The 21,519-nt window shown below is 40.8% G+C and overlaps 1 long non-coding RNA gene and 1 pseudogene across 2 annotated transcripts in view; both read right to left on the bottom strand.

Moving 5' to 3' along the window:
* Window positions 1-21,519, bottom strand: part of LOC309636721 — a 939,587-nt gene that overhangs the window by 126,157 nt on the left and 791,911 nt on the right. The window lies entirely within an intron of this gene.
* Window positions 12,844-13,784, bottom strand: LOC309636425 (lysine-specific demethylase 4D pseudogene; annotated as a pseudogene). Its single transcript has one exon. The product of its transcript is annotated as a lysine-specific demethylase 4D pseudogene (transcript).

Raw genomic sequence — 21,519 nt, 5'->3', positions numbered from 1 at the left:
AGTGTGATCCTGGGCACATTGTGGAACCTCCCTATGCCTCAGTTTTCTCATCTACAAAATGAGGATAAGGATAGAACCTACCTCCTAGAGTTGTTTTAATTATGACAACGTGCATTAATATACCAGGTTTCATTGATTCTGAGACATGCATTTTTCACATTTTAACATGTCGAAAACTGAGGTGCAATTTACACTCAATAGCATAGCATAGTTTAGTTGCCTCAGTGGGGTGAAAAATAATGGTGTAGCTTACAATCAGTGGCATCTTAGATGTGATGAAATTCAGGATTCAAAGAGCTTAGAAAAATACATAGCACATAAACAGTACTAAATGAATCTTTAATAGATGGTATAGCTATAAAATATATATAGCTCTTCTAAGTTTATCAGAGCCAACCTATATAGCTCATTTTTAAACAAATGTCCAAGATAGCAATGGCAAATAATATCATGACTGACCCATTTCCCAGGAAAGAGAGAAGCTGCTCTTCATACTTGGCCTGGAGTTGGTGGAAGCATGTGGTACCCATCCCTTTATCTTACCCAAGATCTCAGAAAGGTGATAGAACTGAGACCCACTGAGATGTGGATACCTTGGACAGGTAAAAATTTGATGCCTCTTTAGATCAACATTCTTTTCCTAATCATTTATTAGAGCGACTGGTACTCTGAGACCCAGCAGAGAAGTAGGATCTCTGACAGTGAGGCTCAGAAATCCAGTTCTCATCCCAAAGCTGCAAACACCAGGGAACAAATCCAAAGCCCTAAGTTACCCAACTGCTCTTCTTAGGAGGATAGTGATCTTTGGACTACCATTCCCCAACTGACTAATGAGAGTCTTGTTTTCCAATTACAGAACCCGCTATCCCTAAGAGAAGATGCAATAAACACATTTTTAATATACCAGCAAATTTCCAGTGATGCTCTAGTAAACCTTGGAGACTGGTTCTATAAGCAACTCCTAAGCCTCCCCTACCAACTTTAATTCATCTCAACTCTGGACCCCAAAAGGCGTTTATTCAGATGGCAGGCACGCAGACATGAGTGAATGTTATGTATTTAGACAGGGGATCAAAAGGAGCTTCCCTGGCCTTTTGTTTCTTGCTGATTGTGTGTTCCCTTTTAAAATGTATTCGACTGTCAATGGGAGAAAGCAGAATATTCTGTTTTAAACTTCCACATTTTAAATTTTCTTCATTTTGAATAATCTGTGTATCTTTCATCTGTATTATTTATTTAACTAAAACAAACATATATTGCCTTGGTATTATGAAAGTTTTTTTTTACTTTCCAGGAAAAAAGGAAAATGACGTTCTATTAATATGTTTATAATAGAAAGAATAATTAGAAAAGGAAAATAAAAAACTTATGCATGGTATGATCACAGTGTGTGAATATACGCAAAGGATAATAAAAGACTGAGAAAAGCTCAATAATTGCCTTTGCACGATAGTTAAGTAAAATTACTTTGTTTTATTTTTGTGTATTGAAAATTTTATACAGAAAAACTATCTTACAAGAGAAAAAATGAAATTCTTTTTCAAAGCAAATAGTATTAAATTCAGTTGAAGTTTGGAAACAACTGTAGCTTTTGTAAATATACATATTAAAAAAACTCACAGGAGTATTTCATTTTCACTAGCTGTTCATAGATCACCAAGACACTCAGTCATTTTATAATACAAACAGGAAATGGAGGTTTTGATGAAGCAAGATGACCAAAATCCTCCTTCTCCAGATATGGATAAACTGCTTGGCTTGCCTCTCTTGCCTAACCCCTGTTAATATTATTTAGTATTTTCATGGTCCTCTCAGGATGATATAACAAAATATCATAGTGGCTCAGAAACAAGCATTTATTTCTCACTCTTCTGGAGGCCGGGAAGTCAAAGATGAAGGGGCCGGCAGAGTCAGTTTCTGGTGAGAACTAACTTCCTGGTTCATAGATGGCCGCCTTTTTGCTGTATACCCACATGGCAGAAGGGGCAAGCAAGCTCTCTCTGGTCTCTTTCTAGAGGCACTAATCCCTTTCATCAGGGCTCTACTCTCATGACCTAATCACCTCCCAAAAGCTCTACTTCCAAATACCATCAGTTAAGTTTCAACGCATGAGCTTTGGAGGGAGACAAACATTCAGTCTATGGCAGTAATGTTGAAGACAACAGTCTGTTCAGTGGGTGAAGGAGGACCATTTAAGTTAAGTAGATGGTCTCTTCTTTTCCAAATATTGATGTGGATATAGGAGACACTTACTTATTCATTCAGCAAACACTGAGTGCCTTCCTCCCCACTGTGGGCTAGGCTCAGTGCTAATTGCTGGAGACACAGAGTGTATAAAACATGGTCTCAGCTGTCCTGGAACTCACAATCTCAGCTTTCTACCAGGTCATCTCGATTTTCAACACGGAACTTTAAACATTTATTTCAGAAATCTATTTGCCTAAGTATCTATTCCATTATAACTACTTATGAATTTAAAATAATTGTTTATTTTTATCACTGCAAAATATATTAATGAAAACATTCAGTCCTATCTCTGTCTGTATGTGTCTGTCTTAGTCTGAATATGACAGCATCTGGCAATTGCAAAAGAACTCCAGAAGTGCAGATAAATGGGAAAAGCAGAGGTCTGGGTATCAGGAGACTTTGATTTAAATCTAAGCTCTGCCATTTATCAGCTTTTGGAGCTCTCTGAGCCTCAAAATCCCTAATTTGTAAAATGGGAATAATAAGACCTACCTCACATTTTTGACATGAGAATGAAATGAACTATACAATGTGAAGCACTTAACCTATAGCAAAACTGAACAAACGCTAGTTTGTTTCCTCCATATAGTTTCACTGTAGGTAGGTGGCCAGTCTTTCCTTTAGGGGGAAAAAATGCAAGTACAAAAATCTGGAATGTACAAGACAGGTATTTTTAGGTCTCTGGTTTTCTTTTCAGAAAGATTAAAGTCAGATTATAAACAGGTTAGCTGCAGGATTCACCTTGACAATCCAATTCCAAATTAAGATAGCACAGAAATTTTGCAGCACAACCCTCCAGAGACCAAAAGAACCCTTGATCCACTGGCCTTGACCAAGTCTCAGGTAGCCTTCCGAGGCACTAGCGCTGGGATCTCTGTGGGCAGAAAGTGCTCATTTAGACAAAGCCTGCTGTGTGTGGGTCCATGTAGCAGGCGAGACAGTCAGAGGTGATCTCCACCTCGCTGTGCAGCAGGAACTTCACCAAGGATCAGGCAACTAAATAAAAATTTGGAAAAAAGAGAAAACACGTTCAGGAGATATGGAAAAACACAACACAGGGTGAGGGAGGGATGGATTGGGAGTTTGGGATTAGCAGATGCTAACTATTACGTATAGAATGGATCAACAACAAGGTCCTACTGTACAGCACAGGGATCTATATTCAATATCCTGGGATAAACCATAATGGAAAAGAATATGAAAAAGAATGTATATATATGTGTATATATATATATATATATATATATATATATATATATATATATATAAATATATATACATATCTGAATCACCTTTCTGTACCGCAGAAATTAACGCAACATTGTATTGATAAATCAACTATACTTCAATAAAATAAATTAAAGATAAAACACAAACGCAAATTATCATGCAATAAGAAGAGGAGGGAGGGGCAAAGAAAGTCCCAGTGGTCCATGCTAAGACCCAGGAGGTACATGGTAGGTGACCACCCTCCTCTGATCTGTCTCCAAAGGCTTTATTGAGAAAAATGGAAAGGAGCCAAAAGAACCACGACATTGGCCATGTTCACTGAACTATCTACTGTCTCCCTAGACTTGCTACCTGGCTCCCCTGTCTCCTAATTTTGTCCACCAGCGGTGACTAGATGACCTGTCACTTTAACCACATCACTGTTTGTCTCCACATGAAGATGCCTCTCCTTGATGCTTTATGCTCCCTGCCCGTTTACCCCAAGAGCTCCGCCTACAATTCCAATGGCACTTAGACTGTGGTCTCAATTCCTGGTCTCTCACAGGCCTGTCCCCTCACCTTGCCCAACACAGTGTAAGGCCCCTGTCCCTTGCAACAAATTCTGCTCTTCAAGTCACTGAGTATTTGAGGCCTTTGTCTTTGCTTTATTAATCTGCTCCACATGGACCCAGGGCCCAACAATGAGGGCATCTGTTACAGATCTAATATTAGCAACAAACACAAGTCACATCATCTTGTATGAAGACGATATTGAGGGAGAAATATTCGGTCACTAGCAGAGACGTGGCAGCATTAAACAAGGGGCTGTGTCAAACGCTGGGGCTGTCTGTCATTCAGAGAGGGCAGAAAAGAGAGGAGGGAGAAGATTGGAGAGTGTAAACCGTCCTTTCTTTCCTTCCGTTCTGCTGTCCTAGGGAAATACGACTGCCCTGCACAAGTCCTACCGTATCTGGGCCCAGGTCAGGCAGAGAGGTCCCCTGTCCCCCTAGGAGGACATCCAGAGTTCTTCGATGGTGAGTGTCAGAAACAGCCATGCTTAGGCCTCTGGAAGGTGTGCCTTCAGCAGAGGGGCTACCAAACTAACAAGTCACTGGATTAAAAACCCTTGGCCACGTGGCTTAGGGGACGCCGGGTGTCTCCCCTTTTCTAGCAGCTCCAAAGTTCCAGCAAGATCAGTTGGATTAGCCTCCATGGCATGTGGAATCTCTGAAATCCCAATGGGCTGTTTAGAACAGGGGGCAAGTCTGAGCTCTGGAAATGTTTTATTTGGCTACCAGGACTTCGAAGTTTTTTTTTAACTAGCTGTCAACATTTACATTTTTTTTTCATAAAATCCCAAGTTGTTAGCTTCTCTGGAAAATTCAGAAACTGACAACCCCATGACCCTCATTCCCACAAAACAATAGTAGCCTGGCCCCCAGGAGAGTCCTTGGCTTTACGATGGGGCATGAGCCGTCCTCCTCACAGCAACAGTCACTTAGATGATCGGCCTGAGCCGGGTGGGAAAGGGAATTTTCTACCAGGAGTCAAGGGTCTCACAGGAAAGGTGAGCAGGCTCTGGGTGCTGTGAGCAGTGGGCAGGAGTGGATGAAGGAAGGAGATGAACCCCATTTCAAGGATATACAAACTCCCACCGCCCAAAAGCCAAGCCCCAGGTACATGGCAGAGAGACTGCCAGCAAGCCCAGCCAATGGAGCTGCAATTTTGGGGTGGTGAGAATATGGGGGGAGGGTCTAGACATCAGTGTGTTTCAAATGTGATTCCAGTGGGCTGAGGACCAGCGCACTGGAGCGGTGCCTCTCCACCTTGAACATGCCCCTGACTCACCTGGGATCTAGTTTCAAATGCAGATTCTGAGTGGTAGGTCTGCGGCCGAAATCTGAGCTCCTGAACTTCACCAAAGTCAAAGGCGATGTCCGTGCTGTGGATCTTGTCCACGCGTTGAGTGATAAGAAGCTACAGCCTTTTCCAAGAGGCACAGGAAAAGATATTCAACATCACTAATTATTAGAGAAATGCAAATCAGAACTACAGTGAGATATCACATCAAACCAGTGAGAAAGGCTATCATCAAAATATCTAGAATTAGTAAATGCTGGAGAGGGTGTGGAGAAAAGGGAATTCTCCTACACTGTTGGTGGGAAAGTAAATTGGTATAGCCACTGTGGAGAACAGTATGGAGGTACCTTAAAAAACTAAAAAGAGAGCTACCCTATGATCCCACAATCACAGTACTGGGCATATATCCGGAGAAAAACATGGTCTAAAAGGATACAGGCATCCCAATGTTCATTGCAACACTGTTTACAATAGCCAAGACATGGAAGCAACCTAAATGTCCATCGACAGGGGAATGGCTAAAGAAGAAGTGGTACATATATACAATGGAATATTACTTAGCCATTAAAAAGAATGAAATAATGCCATTTGCAGCAACATGGGTGGACCTAGAGATTGTCATACTGAGTGAAGTAAGTCAGACAAAGACAAATATTGTATGATATCGCTTATATGTGGAATTTAAAAAAATGATACATATGAACATATTTACAAAACAGAAATAGACTCACAGACTTAGAGAACAAACTTACGGTTACTAGGGGGAAGGTGGGAAGGGATAGTTAGGGAGTTTGGGATTAACATGTACACACTGCTATATTTAAAATGGATAACCAAGAAGGACCCACTGCAGAGCACAGGGAACTCTGCTCAATATTACCTAACAACCTAAATGGGAAAACAGTTTGAAAAAGAACAGATACATGTATATGTATAACTGAATCACTTTGCTGTGCACCTGAAACTAACACAACATTGTTAATCACTTATACTTCAATATAAAATAAAAAGTTTAAAAAAAAGGAAGAAGAAGCTATAGGCTTTTCCTTTGTCATTCTCCTTTCAATTACTTTAGCAGGGACAACCCCAAGTCTGTCACCTCTAAGTCTGAAAGTAATAATAGTAATGAATAATATTATTAAAGTAACACAAAATAAGTAATAATAATAACTTCAATAATAGCTAGACTTTGTTGTGTGCTTCTCATGGAACACTGTGCTGAAATCCCACTTTTTAAAAAAAAATCTTCAACTAGATGTGAAATAATAGCTTGTTTTTACCTCAAGCTGGTTACTACTCGTAGTCTCTTACTTATATTAAGTCAGTTGAGCTTCACAACCATCCTATTGTGGTGAGTACTGTTATTATCATGTCCAGAAGCAGCCCGCCGAGGTCACACGGTTTTATGAGCGCAGCCCTGGTGTTTGGACACAGGGTGTGTGCTGGGCCCCGCTGGCTCTCCCAGGAGCAGGGGCCTAGGAGTGCTGAGTCACTTGCCCGTCGCCCTAGCAAAAGGCAGAGCTGGGCTCCCAATCTCCATCTGCTCGACTCTACAGACTGAGCTCTTGGAAAGAAAAGTGAACGATGTATACAAATTGGGAGTCAGGGTTCTTGGCACATTGTAGACACTCATAATATGATAACCACATTTCCTGTCTCTAGCCTACTTGTTTTTAACCTTTCTCCTAGAGTAGCCAGTGTGAACAGTAGACAAGCAGTTATGGGGGTGTCTTTATCCATTTGGGCTTCTATCACAAGGTACCATAAACTGGGGGGATTGAACAACAGTTTTTTTTCACGGTTCTGGAGGCAGGAAGTCCAAGCCTAGGGTGCCAGCATGGTCAGCTTCTTGGTGAGGCTTCTCTTCCTGCTTTACAGACAGCCACCTTCTTGCTGCATCCTCACATGGTGAAGAGAATAATCATCTCTCTTTTCAGAAGGGCATTAATCTCATTCATGAGGGCTCCACCCTCATGATCTAATGACTTCCCAATGGCCCCACCTGCAAATCCCTAATTGGAGATTAAGGTGTCAACATATGAATTTTAGGAGGACACATTCGGTCCATAGCAAGGGGGCAGATAGTGGGAAAACGGAATGGAACACAGGAAATGGAATTGAAATGACCAGGCTCCCTAAAGGAGCCAAGGAATGTCAATGTCATGGGCGGAGGAAGGGGGGATTTGACAATAAGCGACACTCACTCCTAGAGTGAAGCAGCCAGTGGGGGCATTCAAAGCCAGTCCCGTCCCCCTGCAGCCCTGGTAAGAAAGGAATGCCTGGAGCAGCCATCATTCTCCCAAAAAGGTGACCTGTGCCCATTTGTCAGGTACGATTGAGAAAAGTGGACAAGAGAGCTGCCATGAGCCCAGAACAGACTGAAACAGCTCTGAGAGCCCCAGGAGGCTTTGGCCCTGAACTTGAGACAGACTGTTCCCGTTAAAAGATACCTTTCTTCAGAGGCTCTAAAACCAGCAGTTTGGGGGAGAGCCTGGCTATGGTTATGGTAGCTGGGAAGAAGCTGTGGCGTGGTGAAACTGCCTAATTGCCTGTCTGTCTCCAAGCAGGTCATAAACTTCATATTATGTTCCCTTAGCATGCAATACTAGACTGGCACGGTGATGGGGCTTAACAATATTTGTTGCGTCAATGAATGAAGGTCTCATATTGAAATAAGAGAAACAGAGTTTATTCTCTGGCTCTGTAAGTTATTTCAACCCCAACCTTAAAACTGGATATCTTATTTTAAAAGACATTTAACATGGAAGCAATTATTCTATAATAGGAAATATTTATTTATTTTCGGTGTTTCTTATGATGCTAGCTCTTGTTTCATTTCTATTGGTGGTTTCAAGTCATTCACTTAGTTGACAATTTTCATTGAGTCCTCACTGAACAGAGAAAGCCAAGAAAGATAATTATCAACTGTATTAATCTGGTTCAATCCATGAGCTAAACTATAGGTTAATAAAGTTCTCAGGGTCCTAGACGGTCGTGTGTAAGTACAGTCAAGGTGATATACCACAAGAGAGGTGAGGTTAGGTCACCTGGTTACTAAGGAGTTTCTCCGGAAAAAGAAACTTATGCAATAGACGCTTGACATTCCCAGGGAATGGATCCTGAGCTCTTTCTTTGCAAACTCTTAATCCTAGCTCTTTCCTAAAAATTATCCTTTTCTGGAGCCAGGATTTCCCGTACATAGCCTCAAATTCTAAATCTATAGCCCGTTCAACTCTGACACCTGATCTCTCACCTGGCAGCTGTTTTTCCAGAGAATTTCTCCTGAAGTCTCCTGAGGAGCTTCCTTCACTGCTCTCCACATTTTTGAATATTTCCCAGCACAATTCCAAAATATTGACTGCATTGATTTGGAGTTGCTCATAAGTAGCTGGGATGGCTGTTGTCAAGTTAGTGAATGCCAGTGATCTGCTGGGTCTGTTAAAGTCCCACCTAATTCAATACGAGTCAGACATGTGACATGTCAGCTGATACAGCAGGAAACCAGAACCTACAGACCTTCTGCTCTCAGGATTTGCCTTTGGGAGGAAAGATAGAGCCATTTCCAGGGATGGCTGTGAATTATCAGTGCTTTCAAAGACTCTGGGGCCCCCAAATTCCTCCATCCCCAGCTCACCTAAAACACCAATGACCCCGATCACTCAGTGGGAGGAGTTTGCATTCACTGAGTTATGACATATTGTGCCTTCCCCCCGCCTCAGCTCCCGCCGCCTCTGTCCTGCTCTCCAGCCACGTTGCTAACCTGTGAGCACCTTAAGGCTGCCCCCACCGCAGGTATTTGCATGTGGTGTCCCTCTGCCTGGAATGATGCTCTCACTCCCTTGTCCACAGGGCGCACTCGAAGACCACACCCCCAAGAGGACACCCTCTCTGACATAGCAGTCCTGTCACTCTCTAACCCCTTACTCTGCTTTATTTTTTCTCCTAGACCTTATGACTGCTTGACTTGTTATGTGTCTCTTTATAATGGGAATATAAGATCCAGGAGAACTGAAACTTTGCCTTTTTCACTGTTGTGCCCCAATTCCGCAAACAGTGCCTGGTACATGGTAAGTGCTTAGTAAACATGTGCTGAATAAATGAATGAATGAATAAGTGAGTGAGTGAACGGGCCCTGAAATATATAGGCACCATGTGAATCTTTTGAGAAGAGGCTCTCTGAGACATGGGACAAAGAAAAGATGCTCTCTGAGGTCTACAGGCCTAGACTTAGCTCTGTGTTAGGTAGAGGGGCCTGAACATTTAGGGCACGAGGATACTGGATGCCAGGATCCTAGAAAAATCCAGAAACCCAGCCACACACATGTTGCATTTTCACAGAGTGGCACCTCCAACATGTTACCCATGTCCAACAGGGCTCAGTTGTGCCCTTCCTCTGTCCTCCCTGAAATTGCTTATGCCCCTAACACCCACCACTTGCTGAGAAACCGTGAGAAGGGTCTCATTATTACCCTGTAATCACTGCAGGTCAATGACAAGGAGCTTGTGAGGCGTTTCAGTCTGAGAGGCTGGTGAGCAGAGCGGGATGGGCAAGGGCTGTTCCTCACCAGGATCTGTTCAACTCAGATCAGCGTCCATTCCACTTATCTCGGTAGCCAATTCCTAGCATCTGTTTGTGGTTTCCTATTTAAAGTGATGAAAGGTAACACAAACATTGGGGGGAAAAGCAACTTCAAAACCCATATATGGGGCTTCCCTGGTGGCGCAGTGGTTGAGAGTCAGCCTGCCAATGCAGGGGACACGGTTTCGGTCCCTGGTCCGGGAAGATCCCACTGCCGTGGAGCAACTGAGCCCATGCGCCACAGCTACTGAGCCTGCATGCTGCAACTACTGAAGCCTGCACGCCTAGAGCCCATGCTCTGCAAAAAGAGAAGCCACTGCAATGAGAGGCCCGCGCACCACAACGAAGAGTAGCTCCCCGATTGCCACAACTAGAGAAAGCCCACGTGCAGCAACGAAGACCCAATGCAGCCAAAAACAAAATAAAGTAATAAATAAATTTATTAAAAAAAACAACAAAAAAACAAACCCATATATGGTCACCATCTAACGACATAAATATCATGGTGAAGTCATTTCTAAATATCTGGAAAGGAATCCTTACTCACACGGAAACTGAATTGGTGTAATGTTTAATCTCTATGAATAATTCATTGTGGCCAGGTAGTCAGACAAATCCATAACTGACGCTTTTATAAATCTTAGAGGAGTCCCAAGACCCGAACTCCAACCTCTACAAGTTACGTTTAAATACAGGTTCTAATGTTCATCTTACAACTTTGGGTCCTAAGTAATAATGATAATAGGTAATATTTATTAAGCACAAATTATGTTTGCCCGGATCTGAACTTGTTATGTGCAAACTCTCACAGAGGTGCAATGTGGCTAAGAGCTCATTTTGCCTAAACTGGCAAGTGGAGAGCCATCGAAACCTGATTTGTTGAAAGACTACTAAACAAGTTGGTGTAGGAGTCTGAATAGGCTGGGTCCTCTGGCTCTTGACTGATTGTGAAATCTTTACCTTGCCTTTGTAACACTGTAACAAGGAGAAATACCCCAAGGAGTGGAATTTGCAAATGGGTATGTGTGACCTTTTGTGCAAACATGAGGTAGATCAGGAGCAAAAAAAAAAAAAAAAAAAAAAAGATAAGTTTTCTACCACTAAGAATAATAGACAGTTTCTTACAAAACTAAATATAGTCTCACCATACAATCCAGCAATTGCACTCTTTGGTATTTACTCAGATGAGCTGAAAACTTACATCCACACCAAAACCTGCACACAAATGTTTATAGTAGTTTTATTCATAATTGCAGAAAAACTTGGAAGCAACCAAGATGTCCTTCAGCAGGTGAGTGGATAAATCAAGGGTGGTACACCATACAATGGAATATTATTCAGCAACAGAAGGAAATGAGCTATAAAACCACTAAACTTGGAGGAAACTTAAAGGCATATTATTACGTGAACGAAGTCATTTGGAAAAACAAAACTATGAAAGTAGTAAAATGATCAGGGGTTGTCGGGGGAGGGGGGAGGGGGAGATGAATAAGCAGAGTACAGAGGAGTTTTAGGCAATGAAACTATTCTGTATGGTATTATAAGTATAGATACATGTCAGTATACATTGGTCAAATCCATAGACCGTACAACACCAAGAATGAACCATAAATTAAACTACGGACTCTGGGTGATAATGAGGTGTCAGGGCAGGTTCATCGATTATAACAAATGTTCCTTTCTGCTGTGGATGCTCGTGAAGGAGACTGGGAAGGAGTATGTGGGAATCCTCTGAATTTTCCACTTAATTTTGTTGTGAACTACTCTCAAAAAATAAAGTCTATTAATTAAAAGAAAAGTAACATGTAAGCCTGGGGGGCGGTGAGGAAAACAACAGTAGAACTGAGCATCAGAGAAGGAATATGAGCAGATGTCCTTGGCCTTGGGCGGGCCCAAGAGGACAGCAGAGTGTATGAATGCACATCAAATTAACTAAGTACCTCCTACATGCCTGTCACATTTACATCCCCAGTATCTTCACAAAACTCTCGCACTGTAATTCTGGCTCAGAGAAAATCAATCATTTTTTGGCTGAAGGTCCCACGACTAGAAAGTAGCAAAGCACAGGTTTGAATGCCATTTCTGCTGACTCGAAGTCCAGTTGTCCCCTCTAAGTAACTGCTGGAAAGGTCAAAGCAGTGACTGCGGAAAAGTTTGCTTTATGAAAGACATCACGCTACAGATTCAACTTTGCACCTATGCATACAGAGTGGGTCCATGGATGGACTGAGTTTGTGTATGGAGGGAAAACACAAAACCACATCAACAGCATCACATTTATTTACTTCACCATTAAAAGAAAAAGAAGAGGCTGCAGGGGAGGCGATAGGGAAGGAGTACTGAATCGAGAGTCATTATTACTATCCTGAGTAATAGCCTTTCTGGAATTTCCCATACCAAGGACAAAATTTCATAGAGAACAGAGTCAGGTTCTCCTGGGAGTCACCCTTTCTGCCATGATGAGGAAGGAATGCTTCTGCAGCTCTGGAGAGGGGCCAGGGAAGGTGGCCTCACAGTCTGGTGACAATGCAGACCTCCCCAAGTCTCCTTTCTTCTCTGCGGTGCATCCCAGAGACACGGCCCATCCCCGTCACCTCTTCATGGCCACACTCATCTTATTCTTCCATGTCCAAGCCTGGCTGGAAAGGAAGATAAAGTCTCCCCACCTCCCTACTTCCTTGCTGCTCCAAGAAAACAAAGTCTTCACTCCATATTGCTTCAGGAAAACAGAAGGCAACACACACACACACACACACACACACACAGACACACACAGTTTCAGTACCTTACAAGTCTCTCGTCTTAATGCTACTATTCTAAACCCCAACTCCCTTCCCAGCTGGTAATTATAGGTCCCCTTTAGATCCCCCACCCAGCCACACATTTTCAAATCTCCTCAGGGTGCTTACCTGAAATCTCCCTTATTCTAACCCAGATTTTTCCAAAGGTCATGCACAGCCCTGTTCCCATGCCACTTTGCCATAATCGATCCAGCGCGAGGGGTGGGGGGATCGAAATTGATGGCTTCCGCGCAGTTGAAGCCATGGTTGAAGCCAGAGTGGTAGCCATAGGGAAAGGTCACGATGAACTCTCCAGCCTCCTGAGTGATCCGATCGAAGGGGATGCCATTGTCCTTGAGGACCGTGGGCGAGATGAGAGCCACCTTGTGCCGCAGGAAGGCCTCACAGCCCTGCGCGCTGCCCGGGAAAAGCTCCCTGGCCAGGCGTTCCAGGCGCCGGCCGTGCTCCGGGGGCACCGCGTACCAAGTCTTGGGCTCCCCGAAGTGCAGGTAGTTGATGCTGTAAAGGTCCATGTCCTCCGTGTGCCAGGCGAAGGCGGTCTTCCACATGCCGAAGTACAGGTAGGGGGTGTTGACGCCTTCGATGACCACTCCGCACTCCTGCTCCAGCAGGTCCTGAATGGTTCCCAGGTGTCCAAGGTTCCACTGCTCCGTGTTTTGATCGAATAAGGAGCCACTGACGTCCGCACCATATACTGGTGAATCATAGAGGCGTGCTTTCCAATATTTTCGCTCCAGGTCCTCAAAATCAAAATAGAATGGAGTCTGGTGTTTTTCACTGTTTGTTAAGCGGCGATACTGGCTAATGGTCATGAGTTTCTTCTTTTTGTGGTGTTGAGTAAACACACCTGCCTTTCCAGTGGTCACCTGCTGGAGGGAAGCAGCTATTAAGATGTCATCAATATCATCGTATGTCTGTCTGGCTTTCCATCCTTTCGGTGGAATTACCTTGGCTAGGCCAGCTCGGTGTGCACCTTGCGACTCCATGTAAACAATATATTTGTTGAAATCTTCAAATTCTTCCATGGTTGGGTGGAAGGTCATAATCTTCCAACTTGGGTTCTGGCTACCAAAGTGCTTAGACTGCATGGCGGCAATAGAATAAGCAACGGACTCCCAGCTTCTTAGGTGTGCTTTGGATACCTGAGAATGCTGGGGAGTAACACCTTCCCTATACTTTCTTTATTTTTAAAGAAGTTTAGATATATCTGAGAGGCAGGAACTCAGACTTGAACTTTTAAACAAACGAGGTGGTATCTTCTCCAGGCTTGTCAATCCACCAGAAGGACTCCGCTCTTGCCAGCATTTTGGAGCCAAAGAAAATAGACTATTTCCCAGAGGAGAGGGCTCTCTGAGCCAAGTCCTGCTTCAGCCTGCAGCTCTGTGAGTTTCCTCTGTTAGGGATATAAGTGCCTGAGGCCTCGCCAGATTCCCAGGCTTGAGTGCATGGGTGGCTTCTCACCTCACTGTAGCAGAAAGTCTCTTCATGGAAGTTTCCAAGCCAAACCTACAGAAAGTACAAAATATTGAAAATAAGTGGATGACAAAACAAACTGATTTAACATCAAGTTAAAGAAAATTGTATAGCAGTCTTAATTTCAAAGTTTGAATTTAAGGGCAAAAAGTACACTCTTTTGGTAGACATGTAAACTGGTGCAGCTATTGTGCATACTATGGAAAACAGTATGGCAGTTCCTCAAAAATTTTAAATATAAGTAACATATGATGCTGCAGTCTCACTTCTGGGTATATATCCAAAGGAAATAAAAACAGAATATGAAGGAGATATCTGCCCTCCCTCATTCTCTGAGGTATTATTCACAATGGATAATATATGGAAACAACGAACATGTCCAGCAATGCTTGAATGGTTACAGAAGATGTGGTACATATATACAATGGTATAATACTCAGCCATAAAAAGAATGAAATTTTGTCCTTTGCAACAACAGGGATGGTCTTGGTGGGTATTATGCCTAGTGAAATAAGACAGAGAAAGACAAATATGGCATGGCATCACTTATATGTGGAATCAAAAAAAAAAAAAAAAAAGTAAAACTTACAGAACCAGAGTAGAAACGTGGTTGTGGGGGAGGGCAGGGAAGGGAGGGTAAAAGGGTACACAGTGAAGAAAGTCTCAGGAGCTAATGTTAACCATGGTGATTATAGTTGATAACACTGTGATATATAGTTGAAATTTTCTAGAAGGGTAGGATTTAAATGTTCTTACCAAAAAAAGTAAATATATGAAGTAACTGTTTTAATTAACTAGATGGGAGGAATCCTTTAACAATGTATATCAAATCATCACAAAGTTCACTGAATGTTTTACAATTTTCTAAGTCAATTATACAGCAATAAAGCTGAAATTTAGAAATAAAAAATTAGGGCAAATCATAAGACAGAAAAAGAGGACTATCTAACTGAAGTGTAAGGACATTAAGCAAGCTTGAAAATAAAGGAGTTAAGCACTCAACTCAAGAAATTGGATGACTTAACCCAAAAGATAAATTAGGGAAAGGCAAACAATGATATAAGCTGAAACAATTACAAAAGAAAACATAACACCCAATAGAAATGATGAGTGAAACCAAAATGCAATTTGTAGACCACTAAAAGTGTAAAAACATAAGAAAAAAGAGAGAAAAGGACAAGCAAATCACGTTATAATAAAATAAGGGAACACAGATAAAAATCTACCATTATAGAAAGTGTGGCTATGTAAACAAAAGCAGGAAAAAAGTACAAAACACAAATGTACACATCCTTAACAAGCATTATACTTAATGTGTAAATACTTGAAACATTCTAATTAAAATCTAATCATTAATTTGCATTGATAGACAAATTATTAGAAATATAGGGTTCACTCAGAATGCGAGAAAATATTTGCAAATGAGGCAACTGACAAAGGATTAATCTCCATAATTTACAAGCACCTCATGCAGCTCAACATTAAAAAAACAAACAACCGAATCCAAAAATGGGCAGAAGACCTAAATAGACATTTCTCCAAAGAAGATATACAGATTGCCAACAGACACATGCTCAACATCGTTAATCATTAGAGAAATGTAAATCAAAACTACAGTGAGATATCATCTCACACCGGTCAGAATGGCCATCATCAAAAAATCTACAAGCAATAAATGCTGGAGAGGGTGTGGAGAAAAGGGAACCCTCTTGCACTGTTGGTGGGACTGTAAATTGATACAGCCATTATGGAGAACAGTATGGACGTTCCTTAAAAAACTAAAAATAGAACTACCATATGACCCAGCAATCCCACTACTGGGCATATACCCTGAGAAAACCATAATTCAAAATGAGTCATGTACCAAAATGTTCATTGCAGCTTTATTTACAATACACAGGACATGGAAGCAATCAAAGTGTCCATCAACAGATGAATGGATAAAGAAGATGTGGCACATATATACAATAGAATATTACTCAGCCATAAAAACGAATGAAATTGAGTTATTTGTAGTGAGGTGGATGGACCTAGAGACTGTCATACAGAGTGAAGTAAGTCAGAAAGAGAAAAACAAATACCGTATGCTAACACATATATATGGAATCTAAAAAAAAAAAGAAAAATGGTCATGAAGAATCTAGGGGCAAGATGGGAATAAAGATGCAGACCTACTAGAGAATGGACTTGAGGATATGGGGGGGGGGGAAGGGTAAGCTGGGACAAATTGAGAGAGTGGCATGGACATATATACGCTACCAAATGTAAAATAGATAGCTAGTGGGCAGCAGCCGCATAGCACAGGGAGATCAGCTCGGTGCTTTGTGACCACCTAGAGGGGTGGGATAGGGAGGGTGGGAGGGAGACGCAAGAGGGAGGGGATATGGCGATGTATGTATATGTATAGCTGATTCACGTTGTAATAGAGCAGAAACTAACACACCATTCTAAAGCAATTATACTCCAATAAAAAAAGAAAATCTGTATCTGTATTCTATAAAGAATTTTAATTTCAATTCTGTCTGCTCTTATAATCTGTGCATTATGAATTATTTTTCTGAATGGATACACATCTGCGTATTTTCTTCTCCATCATGTAAAATGATAAAAATAATTTACATGTGGAAAAATGTAACATGAACTAACAAAGTGACCCAGAAGGCACATATGATAGTGATGAGTAACTATAATAAAGAGAATATATCTTCAAAAAAAAAAAAGAGTAAAAAGGTTTTAATTCCTTTAATAACAGAAATACATGGCCCCAATGAAGAAATCTAAAAATGATATGCATGCAATGCTTGTACTTTAAATGCATAAATAAATGAGAATTTTACCAGGGGAAAAAAGTTGCTTTCTGATATAAAATGTCATCCTTTTCATCTTTTTGCTTTAAAGGAAAAAAAAAAAAAAAAAAGGCCAAAAAAGTGCTTGCCTTCTGCTAGTCTAAAATCTTAATTCCAAATGATGATACACTAGGACCCAGAAAATGGTTTCCTTGAAGGATTCAGCCTCTGAATGAAACAGGCTGTGCTCAAAGTCTGGCTATATATGTCCCACAGCAATTTCAATTCAATCAGTACCACCCCAATTCGAATACCCTCATATCCAATCAAAATCTCTAATTTGATCCCACCTAATTTTCAAGTCCCTTCCAATTGACACACTCCTTACCCAGTTCTAGAAACCCTCTCATTCCCATTAGATCGCAGTTCACTCAATGAGGTGCTTTTTCCTGAAAATCTTTGTGATTTTTACCAAGAAAATATTAAGAAAAAAATTAACTTCACAAGTTGGAAAAAAGTTTAAAAATAAAATCTCAAGGAAAGGATATCCCAATGTATATTTCCCTCTCTCTCGCTCTCTCTCTCTATATATATGCATAAATAGTGTCATTTTTTAAAACTTCTGGTAGGAAAATAACTCTTTTGCTCATAAGCACAAATAACAGAAATAAAGTGACCTACCTTCTACCAACAAAATCCTGATTCCAGTTGGAGATATTCAAGGACCCAGAGAGAGAGACAGTGTTCTCTGGGAAGCTGGCCTCCAAATGCAGACCCATGTCCTGATGGCTCTGGCTTTCTACCTGGGCAAAGGTATAATTTGATCAGCACCAATCATCGGTAATTGCTCTGCTTGGTCAGCCCACTTTGTCTGCGCCCTTTTGATTTTTTAAACCAATCTTACAGCGAGCTAAAAGGTTGAAAATAAAAGGATTGGGAAAGTCAAACCAAGCAAATATTAAACAAAAGAAACCTGGTCTAGCAGCAATTAATATCGAATGTATTTATAAGGTAGAAGAAGAACAGCTTATACTTATCAAAAAGAAAAACTCATGGGAAAGATTACAGTGATGCACTTTATGCACCTAGACACACAGCACTGAGATATAGAACACAAAGACTGAGAATTATTAGTAAAAGTGACATATTTGCAATCATGGTGGGAGATTTTATTTTTTCAAACACCGTTCTCTCAGAAACTGATAGATGAGGACAGAAGAAAATTTAATGTTATAAAAGTTTAAACAAAAATTTAACAACTTTGATTATATTACCTGCAGCAACCACATAGCAAAATGTTTTTCAACACATATAATCATTTACAAACATTTACCACTGTAAGACCACATAATAAATCTCAATAAAAATTCCATAGAATCAACATATTGAGTACCATCTTGATCAATCTTTTATTTCAATCATGAAATAAAATTGAAAGTCAGGGCTTCCCTGGTGGCGCAGTGGTTGAGAATCTGCCTGCCAATGCAGGGGACACGGGTTCGAGCCCTGGTCCGGGAAGATCCCACATGCCGCGGAGCAACTGGGCCCGTGAGCCACAACTACTGAGCCTGCGCATCTGGAGCCTGTGCTCCGCAACAAGAGAGGCCACAATAGTGAGAGGCCCGCGCACCGCGATGAAGAGTGGCCCCCACTTGCCACAACTAGAGAAAGCCCTCGCACAGAAACGAAGACCCAACACAGCCATAAATAAATAAATTAAAGAAAACAAATACTTTAAAAAAAAAAAAAAAAGTTAAAAAAAAAAAAAAAATTGAAAGTCAATAATCAAAAAACTGAACACAACCATATTCATTTAAAAATGAATATCCATGTAACATCTACAACAATATCCGTATAATAGCTAAAAATCTATTGATTTTTATGTTGTATGCAAGTAGTTAGTAAAAACTAAACCAAAATACCTCAGAATTATTTGAAAGAAGAAAAAGATAAAAATGATAGAACAATTCAAAAAACAAAAGGGAAACAACCATATACAAAAATATAAAAGATTAATTAAGAAGTCTGTTACGTAAAAAATAAAATAAAGAAACAACTGGTTAATAAATTATCTAGTCCTCCCTGCTAAAGGGAGTGGTGCTCCCTGAGTGCGAGGAGCAGGTGCAGAGGGGCAAGTGGGGATGGGAGTCGGGGAGGGGCAGTGATTTATAGAGGAGGGCCCCGCCAAACACCATTTTAACCAGGTCAACATCAAGAGTCATAAACTGGGAATTCCCCGGCAGTCCAGGGGTCAGGACTCCGCACTTTCACTGCCTAGGGCCCAGGTTCGATCCCTGGCCAGGGAACTAAGAACCCACAAACTGCAAGACGTGGCCAAAAAAAAAAAGTCATAAATTACTTTGATAGTATATGTCCTTGATATGATGTGATTAAAATGTGATAAAATTCCCTCCGTAATCTTCCTCCAAAAACATACAGAAACCCAAGATAATCATAAGAAAAGTGTCAAATTCCACTAGAGGGGCATCCTACAATATACCTGACCTGTATTCCCCCAAACTGTCAGGTTTCTATACAAACTTTTGGTCAAAAACGAGGAAAGCCTGAGAATCTGTTACAGCCAAGAGAAACCTAAGGAGACATGAAAACTAAATGTAATTTGACATTTTAGATGAGATCTTGGAACAGAAAAAGGACGTTGGGTAAAAGGTAAGAAAATCTGAACAAATGATAGCCTTTAGTAGACAATAACATATTGACATTGGTTCATTAATTGTAATCAATACACCATGGTAAGTAAGATGTTACTAATAGGGGGACATGTGAGTGGGGTCGGGTCAATACTCCGTGATCCACGTGCTCAATGTTTTATAAGTCTAAAACTGTCCAGAAACTTACGTATTACTAAATATAATATTGTAAATAATAAATAAACAGGAGAAGGCATCAATAAACAATATTAGAATGAAAAAGATTAGAAACATCATCTGAGTTTTGCAAACAGTCTACAATACAACACACTACAAACCAAATGATTCTATGAACCACTATGTGACTTAATTTTTTTTTTTTTTTTCTTTTCTTTTTTTTTTTTTTTTAACATCTTTATTGAAGTATAATTGCCTTACAATGGTGTGTTAGCTTCTGCTTTATAACAAAGTGAATCAGTTATACATATACAATATGTTCCCATTTCTCTTCCCTCTTGCATCTCCCTCCCTCCCACCCTCCCCATCCCATCCCTCTAGGTGGTCACAAAGCACCGAGCTGATCTCCCTGTGCTATGCGGCTGCTTCCCACTAGTTATCTATTTTACATTTGGTAGTGTATATATGTCCATGACACTCTCTTACCCTGTCACATCTCACCCCACCCCCTCCCCATATCCTCAAGTCCATTCTCTAGTAGGTCTGTGTCTTTATTCCCGTCTTGCCACTAGGTTCTTCATGGCCTTTTTTTTTTTTTTTTTTTTTCCCCTTAGATTCCGTATATATGTGTTAGCATACTGTATTTGTTTTTCTCTTTCTGACTTACTTCACTCTGTATGACAGACTCTAACTCCATCCACCTCATTACAAATACCTCCATTTCATTTCTTTTTATGGCTGAGTAATATTCCATTGTATATATGTGCCACATCTTCTTTATCCATTCATCTGTCGATGGACATTTAGATTGCTTCCATGTCCTGGCTATTGTAAATAGAGCTGCAATGAACATTTTGGTACATGACTCTTTTTGACCTATGGTTTTCTCAGGGTATATGCCCAGTAGTGGGATTGCTGGGTCGTATGGTAGTTCTATTTGTAGTTTTTTAAGGAACCTCCATACTGTTCTCCATAGTGGCTGTATCAATTTACATTCCCACCAACAGTGCAAGAGTGTTCCCTTTCCTCCACACCCTCTCCAGCATTTATTGTTTCTAGATTTTTTGATGATGGCCATTCTGACCGGTGTGAGATGATATCTCATTGTAGTTTTGATTTGCATTTCTCTAATGATTAATGATGTTGAGCATTCTTTCATGTGTCTGTAGGCCATCTGTATATCTTCTTTGGAGAAATGTCTATTTAGGTCTTCGGCCCATTTTTGGATTGGGTTGTTCGTTTTTTTGTTATTGAGCTGCATGAGCTGCTTGTAAATCTTGGAGATTAATCCTTTGTCAGTTGCTTCATTTGCAAATATTTTCTCCCATTCTGATGGTTGTCTTTTGGTCTTGTTTATGGTTTCCTTTGCTGTGCAAAAGCTTTTAAGTTTCATTAGGTCCCATTTGTTTATTTGTGTTCTTATTTCCATTTCTCTGGGAGCTGGGTCAAAAAGAATCTTGCTGTGAGGTATGACATAGAGTGTTCTGCCTATGTTTTCCTCTAAGAGTTTGATAGTGTCTGCCCTTACACTTAGGTCTTTAATCCATTTTGAGTTTATTTTTGAGAGCACTTTTAAAAATATTTTAAATTATGAAATAGAAAGTGTTCACAGAAATCTGTAAAGCATATATGTACACTTCAACAAATAACTATAGAGTGAACACAAGTGGAGCCACTACCCAGGTCAAAAAATGTAACATTGCCAGGCACCTGGCTGCCTGACTTGTGCTCTTTTT

The sequence above is a fragment of the Balaenoptera physalus genome, assembly GCF_965194825.1.
Source record: "Balaenoptera physalus genome assembly, chromosome: 10".
NCBI classification, from domain to species: Eukaryota; Metazoa; Chordata; class Mammalia; order Artiodactyla; family Balaenopteridae; genus Balaenoptera; species Balaenoptera physalus.
Note: the sequence above shows the minus strand (reverse complement) of the source record. Positions and strands in the feature narration are given on the sequence as shown.